The sequence below is a fragment of the Sus scrofa genome, chromosome 12 (genome assembly GCF_054392235.1).
Source record: "Sus scrofa isolate SSC_HxYL_T2T_F1_AM1 chromosome 12, Sscrofa_HxYL_maternal_Yorkshire_Landrace_v2.0, whole genome shotgun sequence".
NCBI classification, from domain to species: domain Eukaryota; kingdom Metazoa; phylum Chordata; class Mammalia; order Artiodactyla; family Suidae; genus Sus; species Sus scrofa.
The window spans coordinates 17806922-17826672 of NC_139394.1; the positions used below are offsets into that span (position 1 = coordinate 17806922).

The following is a 19751-nucleotide window of genomic DNA, read 5'->3' on the forward strand; positions in this document are numbered from 1 at the left end:
TGGACTTTCAAAGCCCCTCCCTTTACACTCCTGGTGGCTGGACATGTCACACCCCTGCTTGAAAACCTTGGCAGCTCAGCCCTTTCCCGCCGTGTCTCCGGACCCACGCCCTACTCAGCTGAGCCTTGTCACCTCTCCTTGACGTGGCCACATGTTCTCACCTCTGAGCCTTTGCCATTTAGTCCTGCTAAGAATGACTCTTCTTCCTTTGTCTGCCCAACTCAGGACCGCCCAGTCTTAAAGACTCGGTTAGAGAAAGCTTCCAAAGCTCCCAGAGTGAGTCACCGTCTCCTCTAGGCCCCCACTGTCAGACTGTTTTCCTTTCCATCTGCACGAACCACCCTGCATTGTGGGCCACCGTGCGGCCACCTGCTCATGCGTCCCCGCTGGACGGCAAGCTCCTTGGAAGCAAGGCCTGACTCTCATCCACCTCAACTCCTGAAAAAGTTCTTCCCCTTCTTCTGTCCTTCTTTCCCATTTCCTTCCCCTTCTCCCTTCACCCTGTCTGTCCTTCAAAAAATATTTATTCAGTCTTGCAATGTGCCAAGCCAGATGCTGGGGTTCAAGGATGAAGAAAAAAGAGTCCTAGTAGTCATGGAGTTTAGTGGAGGATGTAGATAGATGAGCAAATTCTCATACAGTTAATCAACAGATTGGTTAGCACCATGGTAAGTGCTCTGCTGGAGAACCACGGCAGGCTGGGTCATACAGGCCAGGACTACCCGAGCTTTCTTAAGAGGCACCTGATGGAGTTCCCTAGTGGCTCAGCAGGTTAAGGACCAGCATTGTCACTGCTGTGGCGTGGGTTTGATCCTTGACCTGGGAACTTCTGGATGCTTCAGGTGTGGCCCCATCCCCCCAAAAGAAGCACCTGATGGTGAAGAGTAGGTTGCTATCATCTCTCTTCCAATCTTTCCTCGCAATCCAGCATCACGTTGGCTTCACTGTCAGAACATCCCTGTCGTCAGGGCAGTTTTCAGCTTGGGGTCCTTTATGAACTCCAGATTTTTTTTACCTATTCTTGCTCAGACTCATTCCTTCCCTCCACTGGGCACTTATAGGGGATCTACTAGCCCGGTTTAGACCAGATCAGTGGGGCAGTGAGGCCGTTTATAACGGAGCACAGGAGAGCGCTAAGCCTAACTCAGCTCAGCAGGGTCAGTATCATGAATGACCTCAGTCAAGTCTGCAAGCAACCCTGGGGAGTGAGGGCCTCTTTGACTTGGACAGAAACCAAACTGGAAACGCTTTGGCTGCTAGAGGCTGGGAGGAGAGAAAGAAGCACGATGCCTAATTCATTCTCCTGGGCAAGGGCAGATAGAGAGTGGACACCATGTTTCCAGGGTCTCTGTAGGGGTGGAAATGGGCTAGTGCACATCTTTGTCAAGACACACACAGTGAAGACTAGCGCATCTGGCTGCCTTGACACCACCTGCCTGTGGTACTCCGCAACCCACTCCCCACCTGTTCCTTGGTTTGTCCTGATAACTCAAGACCGTGGCACTCACCCACGCCTATTCTTCGTGGACATGAATTAGCGCCTGAGATTTGGAGAATCCCCCAAATGATGATGATGCTTCTTAGGTGCAAACTTTTTATCATCCACACGAGCAAAAAATGCTCATTGAACACCCAGCGTGTTCAAAACACTGTTGGGTTCAGTGGCGTAATGAAATCACCCTGATTTTGATTAAGCTAATCACCCCAGGTCCCTTAATCTCAATACTTTAGGTATAAAGAGGGGAATTAAAGATGCAGCCCCTGGAGTTCCCGCTCTGGTGCAGGAGGTTAAGGACCCGGCGTTGTCACAGCTGTGGCTTGAATTCAGTCTCTGGCCCAGGAACTTCCATGTGCCTCAGGTGCAGCCAAAGGAAAAAAAAAAAAAAAAAAAGATGCAGCCCCCATCCTCAAGGAACTTACAACTGCATGGAACTAACCAGAGGGCAACCCAGTCCCTCTCCTCCTCTGGGCCTCGGGCTCCTGCTCTGTAATAACAAGGAGGATCAGACTCCCTGACCCCGAGTCCTATCCAGGCCCCAGATAATTCCAGTGCAGGTTCTACACATAAGGTCACCGGGCGACGTGCAGGAATCATTTAAGTCCCCCTAAGACAGGTGCCAGGAAACCTACCAATTGGATAATTAGGTTTGCCCCGACCCCTCATGCCTTGAGGGAGCAGACGTGGACCTCAGCTGCCCTCCCCACAGCGGCTGGCGGAAGCGCTGGGCGCCGCAGGGGTCCCCTGGTGGAATGTGGCCATGGTGGGCGCTGGGACAGAGGGCTCGGCTGACAGATCTAAGGCTGCCGCCTGCCACTGGGTCTCCATAGGGCGGCCTGCAGGCCTCCCTCCTATGGAATGACGAGCCCCGCTCCCCCCTACCTGGCGTTTAATCTTTAATGCAGCCCCAGCTGCCCTCGGGCAGGACCCATCAACCCACCCGCTCTGATAAAAGCGATAATTAGCTCTTTTTCAACTTTTCACTTCTCCCCCCCCCTTCCACTCTGATGTGTGAGCATTGGGAGAATTCCAGCTAATGGGCCTGCCCTCAGCCAATTCTCGGGCCCATGCAGGCCGGAATGCACGGGGTCATTAGCCGGGCCTCCCGGGCAGGGGCCTGTGCTCAGGACGTGCTCGCCCGCCCGCCCTGGGGTGCCCCAGCCACCCAGGAGAGGGGAGAGGGCCCGGCCTCGGCAGGGCAGACTTGCCCAGACCTGCTGGATCCTACCTTCCTCAGCAGCAGCCCCTTTCTGTACCACGGCAGAGGCCACTGGGAGGTAGCCTTAGGCTCCCATGGGGCCAGGCCGAGAGGACACGGGGCCATCCGTCCCCAGGCATCGCCCTGCTTCCAGGGCAGGGAGCCCAGCCGGGGTTCAGCCACCGGTCAGTGCGGAGGCTGCTGGCTGGGATCCCCCCAGCCCCGCCCCATCAGTGACTTATAATAACTAACTTGTGCACGGTGCCGGGTCCTTATGAAGTGCTTCCAGATCCCTCAGCTCAGAGGTAGCCACAGCCGAGGGCTTAACCATGCAGGGTCAGGAGCTGCACCTGAGGGGTGTGGGGCAGTGCTGGCTGAGCTCCTCTTCCCTTCTTCTCTGACCAGTCTGGGGCCAGTGCCCCCAGACTCATTGGTCGCCTAGTGCCAGAGGCTGCCTGCACCTAGAACTGTGGGGCCTCCATCACTAATGCCACAGGGTTGCAGGCACTCAGACTGCCCACGGCTATCAGAGTCGAGAGCCACTTCCTCCCAGGGTCATAAACAGGGCCACTGGTGCCTACAATCAGAGGGTACAGTTTGCCAGGGTTACCTTCACCTAGAAAACCAGGGCTAACTTTGCCTGGTACAGGTGACACATGGAACCACCGAGACCCATAGGACACAGGCACCTAGAACCCCAGAAAAGCCCACCTAGGGCTGCCATAAACTAGAACTGTAGGGTCACCATGAGCCACAGAGTCATGGAGGTGTCACTCATCCTTGGACATAAATTGGCCTGAGGAACTCTGTAGTAAGCTCATGCTGGTACTTAGTGAGTGGCTTTTCCCAGGCAGGCTCCGGGAATACCTCCCTTCACTGACTCTGCTCGGCAATGAACTACCGCGGAGACTTCTGCGCCGCTTCTTCCACTGCCTGAATCGAAGGGTTTCCTTGCTCAGGTAGACCCTGCATTCTCACTGTGAACTTTCCAGCGGGAAAAAAAGAGGTGGCATGTGTCACATAGGTGGATCCTGCACACCCAGCATTCAGCCCTGAGAGGGGCCTGTCCAGCAAGGAAGGGAGTGCATGACCTAACACAGTCTCCTCTTTTTCCAGAAAGTACTTTGGGGAGTAGGATCATAGGACTTCCTGGAGGAGGCAGCACTAATGCCCCAGAGACAAAGCAGAACATTATCAGGGACTGAGCCCTGGGTCCAGGGCTTCCCTAAATCACACCTTCTCCATCCCACCCACCCGAGGGCAATGTCTCCCAGTAATTTTCAGCCTTGGACAGTACTGTGATTTTGCTGAGATACCCAGGGAGAGCCTGGGAAAGGACTTCTCTCTTTTCTTTTTTTTCTTCTCTTTTTTTCTTGTCTTTTTAGGGCCTCGCTTGTGGCATATGGAGGTTCCCAGGCTAGGGGTCGAATCGGAGCTGTAGCCTACACCACAGCCATAGCAACGCTAGGTCCGAGCCACATCTGAGACCTACACCACCAGCTCACGGCAATGCTGTATCCTTAACCCACTGAGCGAGGCCAAGGATCAAACCTGAGTCCTCATGGATACTAGTCATATTTGTTTCCACTGAGCCGCGATGGGAACTCCGACTCCTCTCTTTTCACTTCCCTCCCCTCCCCCAGCCAGCAAATGCACAGCTCCAGAATATCACAAGTGTGCACAGAAAAAGGTCCCTCCCCCTGGTGTGTGAGGACCGCACAGGTGAGAAGCATGGGGATGACAGGGTTGGAGGAGAATTAGAGATTAAAGCAAAGAGGAAGGTAAGGAAGCAGGTGAAGCAGAGAGAACAAAAATAAAAGTCATGCTGAGGGTTTTGCCTTGTGGAACCTTAATATTCAGGAAGCTGTAGAGAATTGTAAATTTCAATAGTAATAATAAGAGCACTGAGCCTCCCTCAGGTGTTGCGACCCTCCTACACTGCTGGTGGGAACATAAAATGGTACAGCTGCTTTGGAAAACACTGATAGTTCCACAAAATGTTACACGTAGAGTTACCATATGACTCAACAATCACACTCCTGGGTATTTACCCAAGAGAACTGAAACACATGTCTACGCAAAAACTGTACAAGAATGTTCCTTGCAGCATTATGCCTAATACTGGAAAGCTGGAAACCCAGTGATCACCGACTGGTGAATGGATAGGCAAATGTGGTCCATCCTTGCGACGGAATATTATTAGGCCATCAAAAAAAGAAGTACCACAACAACTATGGAGAACAGTATGGAGATACCTTAGAAAGCTATACACAGAACTACCATATGACCCAGAAATCCCACTCTTGGGTATATATCCGGACAAAGCTTTCCTTAAAAAAGACACATGCACCCCCATGTTCATTGTGGCACTATTCACAATAGCCAAGACGTGGAAACAACCCAGAGGTCCATCGACAGATGATTGGATTAGGAAGATGTGGTATATATACACAATGGAATACTACTCAGCCATAAAAAAGAATGAAATAATGCCATTTGCAGCAACATGGATGGAACTAGAGACTCTCATACTGAGTGAAGTAGGTCAGAAAGAGAAAGACAAATACTATATGATATCACTTATATCTGGAATCTATAATATACGGCACAAAGGAACTTTTCCACAGAAAAGAAAATCATGGACTTGGAGAATAGACTTGTGGTTGACAGGGGGGAGGGGGAGGGAGTGGGGTGGATTGGGACCTTGGGGTTAACAGATGCAAACTATTGCCTTTGGAATGGATTAGCAATGAGATCCTGCTGTGTAGCCCTAGGAACTGTGTCTAGTCACTTACGATGTTGCATAATAATGTGAGAAAATAGAATGTGTACTTGTATGTATAACCGGATCACCATGCTGTACAGTAGAAAAAAAATTGTATTGGGGAAATAACAATTTAAAAAATAGAGATATTCACCCCCCCCAAAAAAAAAGTACTAATGCATGATACAATATGGTGAGCCTGGAAAATATCCAGCTGAGTGGAAGGGTATTTCCACCTATTATATGATTCCATTTATATGAAATGGCCAGGATAGAAAAGTCCACAGAAGCATAAGATAGAGCAATAGTTGCCTGGAAATAGGGGGAGGAGACAATGCGAGTGGGAGTAATTGCTAATGTATAACCTTAACTCCACCTTCTACTAGTCCAGGGACCTTGATGAGACTCAGAGTTCTCATCTGTAAAATGGGCACACTGATCTTTATGTTACATAGACACTGCTTGGAGTGCGTGGGCAACAGTACTATTGGAGATGCTTCCTTTACACCCTCCTCCCATCGTTTTCTATTTCTCAGAAGCTCCAATCACCCTTAAGAAGGAGAAGTGTTTATGAGAGACTCTTACACCTGCTTCTGTCAATTCACTCCTCTGTGATCAGCATTGCAGGACAGGGCAGGATGGGGAGACCACAGCTGTAGCTAATCTCTGATAGAAGCATATTTGGAAGCATATTTATGTTTTTTCTTTTTTTCTTTCTTCCTTCCCTCCCTCCCTGCTTTCTTCTTTCCTTTTCATCCCAAAAAAGAGACTGGAGCCATCCTCGATTCAGTTATTGTTGACTGCTATCTATAGGCCAAGCTCTGTGTTCTAGGATAGAATATGGGCTAAGACAGTACAGGGTCTATCCTTCATGGGGCTTCTACTCTGGTGAGGAAAGGCAGATAATGAAGATGCTAACCTAAACAAATAACCCCATCCAAAAATGGGTAGAAGATCTAAACAGACAATTTTCCAAAGATATACAGATGGCCAAAAAACACACGAAAAGATGTTCAACATCACTCATTATTAGAGAAATGCAAATCAAAACCACTATGAGGTACCACCTTACACCGGCCAGAGTGCCATCATCAAAAAGTCTACAAACAATAAATGCTGGAGAGGTTGTGGAAAAAAGGGAACCCTCTTACACGGTTGGTGGGAATGTAAATTGTTGCAGCCACTGCGGAAAACAGTATGGAGATTCATCAGAAAACTAAAAATAGAATTACCATTTGATCTGGCAATCCCACTCCTGGGCATCTACTCAGAGAGAAAACCATGACTCGAAAAGACACATGTACTCCGGTGTTCACTGCAGCACTACATACAATAGCCAAGACATGGAAACAACCTAAATGTCCATCGACAGAGGAGTGGATCTAGAAGATGTGGTACATGTACACAATGGAATGTTACTTAGCCATTAAAAGGGAAGAAATAATGGCATTTGGAGCAACACGGATGGATCTAGAAATTATCATGTTAAGTGAAGTTAGCCAGCCAGTGAGACACCAACGTTATATGCTATCACTTTACATGTGGACTCTAAAAAAAGGACACAGTAAACTACTTTGCAGAACAGATATTGACTCACGAACTTTGAAAAACTTATGTTTTCCTGGTTTTCTCCAATATCCGGCTCCCACACATAGCCTCTGGGTTCAATGGAGCAGTTTTTACCACTGAGATTCCTTCTGGTGCCTGCTATGGACCCAACTGGATAAGCAGCCTCGTCCCTGAGAACTGCCTCGTAAGCATCTTCCTCCTGGATGGGCCAGTGGAGCACACGGGATTGGGTCTCGTTTCCCACTTGCTTTAGATCCAGCTTTAGATCCAGCATTGTTTGGGAAGAAATGGAGGCTTAGTGATGCCTACTTGTGCAAACCTTGTCACACATGGATGGTGGTGTCTGTACTGGAGGGGGGGGCAATGCACTGGAATAGGGATTTTCCTCATATAGATGTTGGATTTAGAGTGGCCACTAGATTGTGTGCACGTGTGCATGCATGCACATGTGTGGTTGTAAGACTGAGAGAGAGAATGCTGTGGCAGGAAGTTTTCACATGGCCAACTTTTAACAACAAACAAAGGGCAGTTTGTGGCCAAGCAGTCAGTCTTGAGGGAAAAACAAACATCGCAGGGAGCTGAGAAATGTAGGGATAGATTTACCGAGCTGTGCCTGGGTTGGGGGAAGAAACACAGAATGCTGGGATTTTCCATCTGGTTGCCAACAGGCACCACGTGTAGCCAGCTCCTCCTTCTTCTTGGAAAGGAGAACCCCAGTTCTGACAAGACAGCCATCCTCCCTAAGGAAGGGATCACCACCTCAAAGGTAAACCCAGATTCACCTAAGCCACATGTGGTCAGCCCTTTTCAGAGATTAATTTGAGCATGGGCAGGTGATGAAATGCCAGCCAATGAGAGTTGAAGGCAATTTCTGCTGTGCTTGTGGAAAGCTCGCTCTCTTTAAAAGAGACGCAAGAAGAAACTGTTCCTCTCGTGCTTCAGTTGTTTACAGTACTGGCCTGCAATAGCTGGATGTGTGGCAGCCACTTTGACACCATGAGGTGAGCTGGATGGTCCTTGGAGGGTAGTCAGGCAGAAATTAAAAAAAAAAAAAAAAATCCATGTTCTCAATGATACCATTGAGCCTCTAAATTGACCAATCCCAGAACCTCTCCTGCTGGCCTTCTTGCCATGTGAAATAAGTTTCCCTTGTTATTTAAGCCATTTCAGCAGGGCTCCCAGGTTCTTCTATCCTAATCAATGTTGTCTTCCTCACTGGAAAACAATTTGAAAGTAAGGGCCCTGGCTTTCTCACTTCTAGATCACCAGCACCCAAGGCCGAGTCTGGCTTATTGTGGATGCTCGGCAGATGGACAGATGGACAGAGCTCACCATCTCTCACAGCATCTTTGTTCTAGCATCTGCTCTTCTAGTTTGCATTTTATCCTCAATCAGAAGTCACCGAAGTAGCATAAAGTCTCAAACTCAGGAGACCTGCATGAAGCCTCCATGGGAACACACACCTGAGCCGTGCCTGGGGCTGCCAGGAAAACTGTCATCTTTCCCACGAAGAACTTAGAGCCCCTGGTCTAGAACTCTGCCCCTCCCCTGGGGATGAGGCACTCATGCCTCCTTGGGGTCCCCTTCCAACATGCAGAGCAGGAGCTGCCCACCCCCACCACAAAGAAACCAGCTCCAGGCATCCCAAAGCCTCTGTTGCTCCATTGGGACTGCAGTGGTCCCAGGGAGATGACCTTTCACAGAGGCTGCATTCCAGCATCCAAAGGTCTCCTGTGAAGACGATGCTCATGCAGCCAGAGTGGGCGGCAGAAAGAAGACAGTTTTTGCCTTCTGCTGAGTCATGAGCTGACCCCTTTCAGGTATGTTGCACATGCAGGAGAGAGCAGGCTCTGGTGCAGGGTGACATCTGCAACTATGGGAGAGAAGGAAATCCATGGTCCTATCTAAGGATTGACCCACAACCTTAACTTCTTGGGCAATGAACACCGACAGCAAAGCCATCACTCCCAACAGCCCCCTTTGCATCCAGACGATGGGGCCCTGCAGTCTCGGACAGGCCAGTGGAATGGCAAGCGGATGGCCAGGTCAATAGCAGGTTGCTTCATCCCACAGCCCCTGGATTACGTGTATGTGTGGGGGTGGGGTGGGGGGTGCACAGATTGTGTGCCTGTGACTGTGTGCCCAGCCCCGCAGGCCAGGGTCTTCCAAGGGGCCTGCCCCGGCGCGAAGGAAAGACCCCGCCCAGCAATGACGAAGTGGCTAGAACATCTTTCCACAGCATCTGGGAGGAATGGGCAGGGCCGGATGTGGGCCACTGACCTTCTCCCTTCCTCCTGGAGAGGAAGCTCCTCCTGCAGCCACCTTTGTGCTAACCACTGGGCGGTTACAAACGTGTTCCCGGCCTGTCGGTCCCTTCCTGAGCCGTGAGAAGCAGCTGGCCCGCCCCAGCCCAGCCCCCACTCACGAGAAAGCCAGTGCAGGGAAGGAACTGCAGGCCCTGGCTTCTGACCAGTGCAGATGGGCGGGGTGGAGGCGAGGACCAGCTGCCAAACCAAGTCCTTCACCGGCCTCTTCAGGAGCTCGGCTGCCTCCCCATCCTATAAGAAAAGAGACACAGGGTCAGAAAGGACTTCCCTGCCCAAACAGGACAGGGCCTGAGCCGGGGCCAGCAGGTGGATGGTGAGCATCTCTGGGCAGGAAAGGTGGTCAATAAATTTCATTTGTCAAAACACTCCTGTTGCATGTATCACATGTCCTTTGTAATTATCACCTTATTTAAACCCCACAACCCTAAGAGGAAGGAGCCATCGTTATGCCCATTTTACTAATGAGGAGGTTGAGGCTCCGAGAAGTTAGGTATTTCGGCTGAGGTTGCCCGGCCAGTAAATGGCAGTCTGGATTTGAACTCAGGCTGCAGAGTTATGCTCTGAACTAATATGCAACCCTACTTCACAAAGATATAAAAATGAGAACATTGCCTGAGCACCACAAGTGTACTAGGCACTGTGACAAGGTCCTGCCAGGAGCCCACCACTTGGGAGCCCTGCTTATAGCTATGCCTGTGGCTAGGGTGATTAGTGTGATCAGAGCTATGTTGTGAAAGTACTGAGAGATTTGGGAGGGCATGAGGAAGAAGGATGAATTCCATCTAATGGCAGCATCCACTATGTATTGCGCCAGGTGTTTTCAAATCCCGGATTTCATTGAATCCTTATAAAAAAATCATAAGGAAGATAAAGATCAGAGTAGTCAAGTGACTTCTCCCAGGATGCACAGCTAGCCACTGGCCCAACCCACATCTCTCTGATAGGCTTTCCACTCTACCAAGAATGCACGAGGAGCAGGGCAATTAAGGAAATGGGGCTAAGTTAGGATTCGAACACAGGCCTTTCTGATGCCTCCATGAGCAATGATGCCCAAGGCTTGGGGTTCTTCTTGGCCCTGCTGTAGTCAGGACAGCAGACCCCCAGCTGGGGCTCCCTTGGGTGAGAAGGGGAGAAGGGAAGTCCAGGCTCTTGTCCCACCTGGCAGGGAGGACCTGGCTGTGACACTCAGGGCACCTGAGGCCGGCTGACCCCTGGTGCTTCAGGAGACCGAGCCAGGTGCAGGTGTCAGGTGGGGTGGGGAGGACTGAAGATCCTCTGCTTTCATTTCAGGGACCCTTCCCACTGCCCAGCCCCAGCTCTTGGTATAAACAAAGCTTTGGAGATCTCTGTGCAATCCAGCTCTTCCGACTTAAAAAAAGGACAAGATAGTCAAGATTGTCTCTCCATGTGTGTGCTATTTTCTTAAAAGCAGAGGCAGACAAAAAGGCCCCGCCAATTTCTATTTTGCCCTGGGCCCCTTAACCACAGCTCCAGCCGGGGGTGGGGTGGGGCGTATAGGAGATGGGTCCCTGCACGGTGGGTGAGCGGGGTGGGGGGGTGAGGCAGCCCAGCCTGGGTTGCCGACCCCCTAATCCCCCACCAATGGAATGTGCTTGATTCCAGGAGGCCAAGGTTTGGAGGGTGGGGGTGGGGGTGCAGAAGGCCCCTTGAAAGAGCCAAGCGTTCAGGCAGGCCTGTGGCCCTGCTGTTTGATGGTTCTTGATGGATGAGCTCCCGACCCTCCCGGCGCGCCCCTCACTCTGTGAGGTCTGGCTTGTGCAAGGAAGCTGTCGGTGTTGGGACACGTTGGCCCCATGGCCTGCAGCGGGACGGAGGCCTCTGAGGGATGCCTGCCGTCTGGCCCTCTCCTCAGAGGGCTCCTCCAGCCCCCAGGCCCAGGGGGTTTGGGGCGCTTCCCTTTCAAAGCTGCAACATTATCGCTGTGAATGCAGCTTGTCTCCTGGAGACCCTGAAAGCAGGGTGAGAAAGCCTTGGCTACTGAGGATCCCTGGCTTGATCCGGCTTATTTGGGGTCGGCGTGGTGGTTGTTGAATGGGGCTTTTGCCCGTGGGATGCGGGGTTCATCTGAACTGTGCTGAGTTCAGCCATGGACCTCTGTGGAAATGTGGCTCCTGCCCGGGTCCTTAACCTGCTGTGCTACAAGAGAACTCCTCATTTTTAATAATATATTTTACTTAACCCAAGACGTCTAAAACCTTACCGTTTCAACATGAATCAATGTAAAAAAGTATTGACATATTTTGTATTTTGCTGTGCTAAGTTTTTGAAAGCCAGTGGGTATCTTACAGCAAAAGTCAATTCACACATCTAAAACTTTATCGTTTTGGAGTTCCCGTCGTGGCTCAGTGGTTAACGAATCTGACTGGGAACCATGAGGTTGCGGGTTCGATCCCTGGCCTTGCTCAGTGGGTTAACAATCTGGCGTTGCCGTGAGCTGTGCTGTAGGTCGCAGACGCGGCTCGGATCCCTCATTGCGGTGTCTCTGGTATAAACCGGTGGCTACAGCTCTGATTAGACCCCTAGCCTGGGAACCTCCATATGCCATGGGAGCAGCCCTAGAAAAGGTAAAAAAAAAAACAAAAAAAAAGACAAAAAAAAAAAACAAAAAAACTTTATCGTTTCAACATGAATCAATGGTAAAAAGTATTGACGTATTTTGCATTTTGCTGTGCTAAGTTTTTGAAAGCCAGTGGGTATCTTACACTTACAGCAAAAGCCAATTCGCACAAGCCACCCTTCCAGTACTCAATAGCCACATGTGGTTAGCAGATAGCATGTTGGACAGGGAAGCCCCAGACCATGTGGTTTGGGCTCTGGTGACAGCATCTTTATCTCATGAGGAGAAAAAAACATGATGCACTGAGGTGTGCCAGGTTTCAGGGCTTTGGAAGGGGGCTTAGAGATTTCTTCTTGGAAACTTTTCGGTCTGGGTGGGCCTACTCCATCTCCTGGCAGGTTAAAGGCAATTTTCATGGGGGGCTGGGTCCCAGGCCCCTTCCAGAATCCCTGTCTGCAGGACCTTGATCTGTGTGTCACCCAAGGAGAGTATGAGGTACACAGCTGGGCACTGGACTGGAGTCGGGACATGCAGGTTCCAACCCCAGCTGGGCTTTGAACACTGCCTGATGTGGGCAGGACGCACCCCTCTTTGGACCCTCAGCTTCTCTCTAGGAAGATGAGCAGGCCGAATGGTCATCAGTTCATTGGTTATCAAGGGCATGGAAGGAAAACTCCCTCCTACTCCTGCCTCCCACCACACATGTGAAAGCCTGAGGACTCACTGAATGGTGGATATGAAAGGAGATGTCACAGAGGCTCCTGTATGCTCCGGGCAAGGTCTATGGAGCTGCAGAATAGAGGGCTTCTACGTTGGTACTCTTTGCCAGGACCCACAGAGTTGCCACCTGTTAAAAACAATCGCCCCCTCCACACTGGCCTGCCGTGGCTTGAGCCAATGCATGGATGTACACTGAGCCCTCCAGTAGGCCAGAGACTCAAAGTAGCTCTGCTCAAGCGGCTCACGGGGCAGGGTAAGCCACTCTTTCCTGCCCTGTAGATCGATGGATTCCTGAGGACATGCCGTTAAGCCACTGCCCCTCTAGCCTACATTAGTTGAGGAGGTTCACTGAAAGACATAAGCAGGTCCTGGTCCTCAAGAAGCTTATGGTCTAATGTGGAGACTGATCATCCATGGAAAGGCATCACTCCCCGGAGGTGAATGCCAAGGCACAGAGAATGACAAGGACAGAAGGGCAGAGAGGTGCAACAGGACGGGTGGTCAGGAAGCCAGCTGGAGGAGGGGTTGGGATCAGAGCCACCTCCTTGGAAGAGGGGACAGATCTCTCCGAGGAGCCAGCACAGGCCTACAGGTAGGAGAACATACAGTGTGTTTGGACATCCCAAGTAGGAACCGTGACTCAAACCCATGGTTGGGCAGAGGAGCAGAGGCCCCCGGTTTGGGAGTGGTAGGTGAGCCAGTCCTGGAAAGGTGAGTTCCTGGCCAAGGAAGCAGTAGCAGGGAGTCGCGGATGGTTCTGAGCAGGAGGCATGCATCAGGTGAGGTTTTAGGCAGGTGAACCTGAAGGCAATATCCCTGAGAGGCAGGAGGGCGAGGGGGCGAACACTGGAGTCAAGAAATTCACTCAGGAGGTCCCACGACAATCACTGTGAATATAATTAACCCTCAAATCATGGGCAAAGCCCTTCTTATTTAATCCTCCTACAAAATGGTGAAATACAGAGAGTGGATATTAAAGCCCTTCTTATTTAATCCTCCTACAAAATGGTGAAATACAGAGAGTGGATATTAGGGTCCCCATATAACAGATAAAGAAACTGAGGCTCAGAAGAATTGATTTGGCAAAAGGGCACAAGTTGGAAAAATCACATGCAGACTCTCTGTTTCAAACTCTGAACTCTTGCTACTAGTCCATGCTCAGGGGTCCAAGAAAACAGGGGCCCAAAGATGACAGAGATGATCACGGAAGGCTCCCTGGAAGGGTGAAGTATATACAGAGAAAAGTTGAACTCATTTCATCCAAGCATCCCTTGGAAGTCTTCACACTTAAACAGCCATGTGGGACACCTGGTCCAACTGACTTAACCTGCCCAGGCTGGGATCAGCCAGGCCTGAGTTTGGTTCTCAGTGGGCCACTTATCCACCATTCACTTTGGAGACTTAACCTTTGGTTTCTCAGCTCTAAGATACTTGCACATACGGGGTTTGTAGACAATGAATGAGATCATGAGAGTCCAGAGTCACAGAGACCTCAGTCAGCCCCTCAAGTCTAAATAAAGCCACTCGTGATGGAACATGATGGAGGATAATGTGGAAAAAAGAACGTATATGTATGTATGACTGGGTCACTTTGCTGCACAGCAGAAAATGACGGAACACTGTAAATCAGCTAGAGTAAATAAATTTAGCCATGCCACTGCTCCATGTGCTGACCCTCAAGCCTCCCCACCTCCGTGATTAAGCAGGAGAGTAAGCTGCTCCTGCAACTGCCTCCGGCCTCCCGCTACCTCTGCCTTCTTCCAGACCCCCTCTCCTTCCAAGCATGCCCACACGCAGGCCCTGCTCCAGGGGACCCCAGAAGACATCTCTCCCATCTGGCTGAGAGCTCCCTAGAAACTGTGTTGAGCCCCACGAAGGCTTAAGGATGATGGGACTCACTTAGCAAGAGGAAAAGCCAGACCTTTGCCCTGGCTCCACTCCCAGGTGATGGGGTTAATGGGGAATTCTTTTTCACTCAGGGCTACTGGTGGGGGTCCAGCTCCCCGATGACCTGGGGACACATTAGTCAGTGATAAGTGGGGCTTTCCAGGCCCTTTTATCCTGTTTACAATACACTGGCTCTCCTCAGACCAAACTCTGCTCCCCCTACCTTGCTCCTGGCTGTTCTGGCTACATGAGACAATTTGCGGACAGACTCTCCGTGGAGGGCAGTTTCCTTGGAGCCTCCTCCCCGCCTTCCCCCCACCCCGGCCCCCGCACCCGGGGCAACATCTCCTCCACCTGGTGGGTCCTGGAAGGGGCCACAGATGCTTGTTTTCCTCAGCTCATTGCAGCCTCTGAATTCAGAAATGTCATCCTTTCTGTCTGCTCAGCTTTAATCGAAGGGGCCGGAAAACCCAGAGGCAGTGGGATTATGTTTCTGGTGTTGGGGACAGAAGGTGACGAGGGTTTTGTGGCTGTCCAAAGCAGAAGCCATGAGGTGTTGTACTTATCTGGGCAAGACCCTTTTTGAGTCAAAAAGACAGGATGACAGAGCAGCTGCCCACAGAGGGTGTGAGACTGCAGCCTGGATCTAGCTCCCCTCTGCCACGGTCAGCTTGGGCAGCGAGTCTCTGCAGCTCAGTAAGCTGTGCAGAAAACCAGTGGTGCCACCTGTCCTGTCTCCAATCAAATGGTTATGAGCAGAGAATGAGAAACTGTCGTGCAGGTGCTCAAAGAGGAGGCAATTTTGTTTAGTACTCTGTGAGGATTCCAAGTGACGAGGCTTTTGGCAAAAATGGCTCTTCTGATGCAGGCAGTTTATAATACCTAAAAGTCAACTTTTTCAGGAGTCACCATTGTGGCTCAGTGGGTTAAGCACCTAACATAGTGTCCATGAGAATGTGGGTTCAATCCCTGGCCTTGCTCAGTGGGTTAAGGATCTGGCGTTGCCGCAAGCCACAGGATAGGTCACAGGTGTGGCTCGGACCTGGTGTTGCTGTGGAGTAGGCCAGCAGCTGCAGTTCTGATTTTGTCCCTGGTCTGGGAACTTCCATAAGGAAAAAAAAAAACAAAAACAACAACAACAAAAAACAACTTTCAAATAAGTGGGCTTCTGAATTGGCAGGCAGGTGGAATACTTAGGTGAGCTTAAACAGAGTCCATTTCTTTTTTTTTTTTTTTTTTTGTCTTTTTGTCTTTTGTTGTTGTTGTTGCTATTTCTTGGGCCGCTCCCGCGGCATATGGAGGTTCCCAGGCTAGGGGTCCAATCGGAGCTGTAGCCACCGGCCTACGCCAGAGCCACAGCAACGCGGGATCCGAGCCGCGTCTGCAACCTACACCACAGCTCACGGCAACGCCGGATCGTTAACCCACCGAGCAAGGGCAGGGACCGAACCCGCAACCTCATGGTTCCTAGTCGGATTCGTTAACCACTGCGCCACGATGGGAACTCCTAAACAGAATCCATTTCAAGGCGATAGATATTTAACAAGCACCTAACTTGTACTAACCTCTGATCTGGGAAGATACAGCAATGCTAGGAAGATACAGGAATGAAAGACACATCTCCTGCTCCTGGGCTAGTGGGCAGAGACTGGGGATACTTGTGATAAGCACTGAGAAAGAGCACCAGGTGCCAGGGGAGCAGAGGGGAAGAGTTCCAATCCAGCCTGGGTGTCAGGGGACGTCCCCAAGAGGGTGTAACCAGAGGTGAAATTTGAGTTAATCAGGCTTGAGGCAAATGGAAGGGTGTTTGAAGCATAGCATGCAAAAGGCCAGAGGACACAAAAGCCCTTGTGAGAAGAACTGTAATTACTCTAGTTAGGATGGGAGAAGTGGCCAGAGATGTGGCCAGTGAAGAGGGCTCTGTCTGCCAAGATAAGACTTGGTCTTGGTCACTGTGTTCTTTAGGCCCCAGGGAGCTATCAAAAGGCTCAATATACATATGACATCAACTCTTTGTGTTCAAAAGACCTTTCAAAGCAACACTGGAAAGGGGAGGGCGTGGTTGAGGAGTGACGAGTTCCTCTCCACAGGCCCTCAGGGTTTGGTAGTGGAAGTGCGATACAGTCACAGCTGGTACCACTTGTGCAGGGTGATGCACGAGCACTGGCACAGGTGGGATAGGGGCAAGGGGGGCTTAGGAGCCAACAGGATCAGAAGGTGCCCTGGGAAGGGGGCAGAGACCAGGGCAGGGGGAGCGTAAGGGGCAGTGATGGTTTGGCACAAGAGACAACGGAATTGTTCTGTTCAACCTGACTGAGTTGACTGGAGAAACACAACAGATGAATGGTTTCAGAGCTAAGATTTAAGTTCCATTAAATTGGATACATCAAAAATACTCTTCAGACAGACCGACTGTATAGCATAGGGAACTACACTCAGTATCTTATAAGAATCTCTAATGGAAAAGAATCTGAAAAAAGAATATATATATATATATATATATATATATATATATATATTGCTGGACACCTGAGCCTAACAACAACATTATAATAAATCAACTGTACTTCAGTTGAAAATAAATAATATTTAGTGGCATAAGTCTATAAAAAATACTCTTCAGAGTACTGAAGTTTATCCTACCACGAAGGGAACAAACAGGCTGACTATGAATTAATTTACCAAATCCTGGAACTGTAGAACTGTGGGGGCACCGCTTGAAATTCAAATAAAAGGAGAGGGCATCAAGTCATCAAATTGATTTTCCAGAACTATGACTTGATTCCATCACCCAAGACTCAAAAGCCTACAGATGTTGCCCAGGATGGAGGCAAAGCATCTTTCCTGCCCACAGCATCTTGCTCTACTGCAGAAACCCTCTGCTCTAGCCAAAAGGAACCACACAGACTGCCTGGGACTTCCGATGGCTTCTGAACGTCACTTCTCTGCTTGCCAAGAACTCCCTGTGCCTCCATCCATCTTAATCCTTCGCATACTTCAAGGGCCAGTGGAAATCTCACCTCTTCTGGAGGGTCTTCCTTCATCATCAAATTGAAAGGGCTCCCTTCCTTCCCTACATTATGGCAGAACCTAATTGTTTTTACTACTCATTACACATTCATCTATTGTCTCTGCATTGTCACCTTTTCATAATCCCTGTACCCTGTCCCGCTAACTAGCTGAAGAACTTTTTGAGGTCAGGTATCTATTGCTGCAAAATGAACTACCTGAAAATTCAGTGGCTTAAAATATCCTCTTTACTATATGACTCTTGATTTCCTGGACAGGAATTCAGGCATAAGCTCAGTTGGGCAATTCTTCTGTTCCATTTGGAGTCTACAGAGGTCCCTTGGTGGGAGTTAGCTGATGGATAGACTAGTATTGAGGGTACAAGTTGGCTTCACTTACAAGTCTGGTGCCTTGGCTGGAAATTGGGCTCAGCTGGCATGTTGATAGGCACAGGTGTGGCCTTTCTAGCATGATGACCTGAGGGTAGTCAAACTTTTTCCAAGATGACTCAGTATCACCAGAGTGAGTTCTTCGAAGGGCTGGGTGGAAGCCACAGGACTTCTTATGACCTGGCCTTGGAAATCTTAGAATTTCACTTGTGCTACATTCTGTTGGTCAAGCAAGTCACTAAGATTAAAGAAGAATGGAATTAGACTCCACCTTTTAACGGGAACAGGTCTAGCAAAGAATATGAAACCATCTTTGTTCTACCGCACAAGGTTGTCCTAAGACCTAGGCAAGCAAAGTCCCTGACCCAGGGCCTGGGCCTCACAGGGTCCCACACTTTGGAGTGCTGCTTTAATTTTTTCTAAGTCCCCCTAAGGTGGCTGGGATCATTCTAGTCTGCCTCTCCTCTTCAGGGTACTCTCCAATTTTTCATTCCATGGATAGGCTTGACCAGGCACCCCCAAAAGCTTCAGGGCTCGTGCCTATGAGTTGTCCAGGGCAATCTGGCAGGCAGATTGCTTCCATTGGCCAGCATGGTATTGCTTTGGTGGCCTTGCATGAGATCAGACCATGAGAATGGTACCAACACACTGATTTGGGATAATTCTTATTCTTATTGAATATAGCATGAATTCAAGATTTTGAGCACTCACCCTTGGGGTTGAGCCACCTGTGTGGGGCCATGCCATGGCTCTTCACAGCCTATGTTTGACCACAGGCTTCCTCCAGTCTCTAGCACACCAGTATGGTGGCGGCGGCAGCATACTTTGCCCTGTGTGGGGCTCCCTACTCCATCTCTCTCTCTCTTTTTATGGCCACACCCATGGCATTTGGAAGTTCCCAGGTCAGTGACTAAATCAGAGCTGCAGCTGTGATCTACACTGAAGCTGTGGCAACACCAGATTCTTTAACTCACCGCACCAGGCTGGGAATAGAACCCAAGCCTCTGGGGTGATCCCAGCCGCTGCAGTCGGATTCTTCACCCACTGTGCCGCAGCAGGAACTCCCCTACCTCAGTCTCTTAAGGGTGGTCATCCCACCCCCTCAGTAGGCAGTCCTCTAGAAGTGGCCATGCATATTTTCCCCACCTGAGCCCATTACTCTGACAACTAGCTTTTACAGTCAATGTCCCCTCTTTCTTCTGATCAACGTCGTAACCCTATAAGCCACTGGGTTGGTCTGAAGTTGGGTCAGGTGAGGGCCATCTATTCCATTCACGAATGAGACGACTCTTCTTGCTCCCCTTGCCTAACCACCCTTTTCCCTTGCCAACTGGTTTCAGTATATGAGGGCAGAGGTGCAGCCAACACTAAAAGAGATATATTCTAGGAAAGCAGAGATTAAAGCCTAAGAATTCAAGAGAAGACATAATTGGAAGATAAATTATTGTACACTTACACTTCAAAATTCTAAATGGTGAATTATTATTAATAGTTCCCTGCATACTCGAGGCAAAACTTGCCATTAGTGTCATCATCGATGAAGGACAGTAAGAAAGTTTCGGTCACTGGAAGTTAAGTGTTCATGGGCACTGTGAAGGATAATGCAGCCTCACAAGTAATGATGGAACCAGCATCAAATAAATACATCAAGACTGTTTCAGGTTATTAGCTCCTCTTTGAAGCCCCCCTGAATCCCCAGTCTAGGCTAAGTGTCCCTTCTGTCATCCCATAGTTCTTGATAACCTCTACCCCACGCTCATGACACGGTACCCTAGTTATCTGTGTAGACGTTTCCCTCCCAGTATATGAGAG

General features: G+C 49.9%; 1 protein-coding gene across 32 annotated transcripts in view; it reads right to left on the minus strand.

Annotated features, from left to right (window-relative positions):
- Positions 1-19751, minus strand: part of LOC102167870 (proto-oncogene Wnt-3) — a 139044-nt gene that overhangs the window by 117023 nt on the left and 2270 nt on the right. For 27 of the 32 annotated variants that reach the window (XR_014821033.1, XR_014821030.1, XR_014821028.1 and 24 more), the window contains exon 2: positions 9455-9587. The gene's annotated coding sequence lies outside the window, so the exon portion shown is untranslated. Of the gene's footprint in view, positions 1-9454; positions 9588-17949; positions 18178-19751 lie in introns of all 32 variants that reach the window. The other 5 variants (XR_014821032.1, XR_014821036.1, XR_014821034.1 and 2 more) reach the window with 1 other exon arrangement.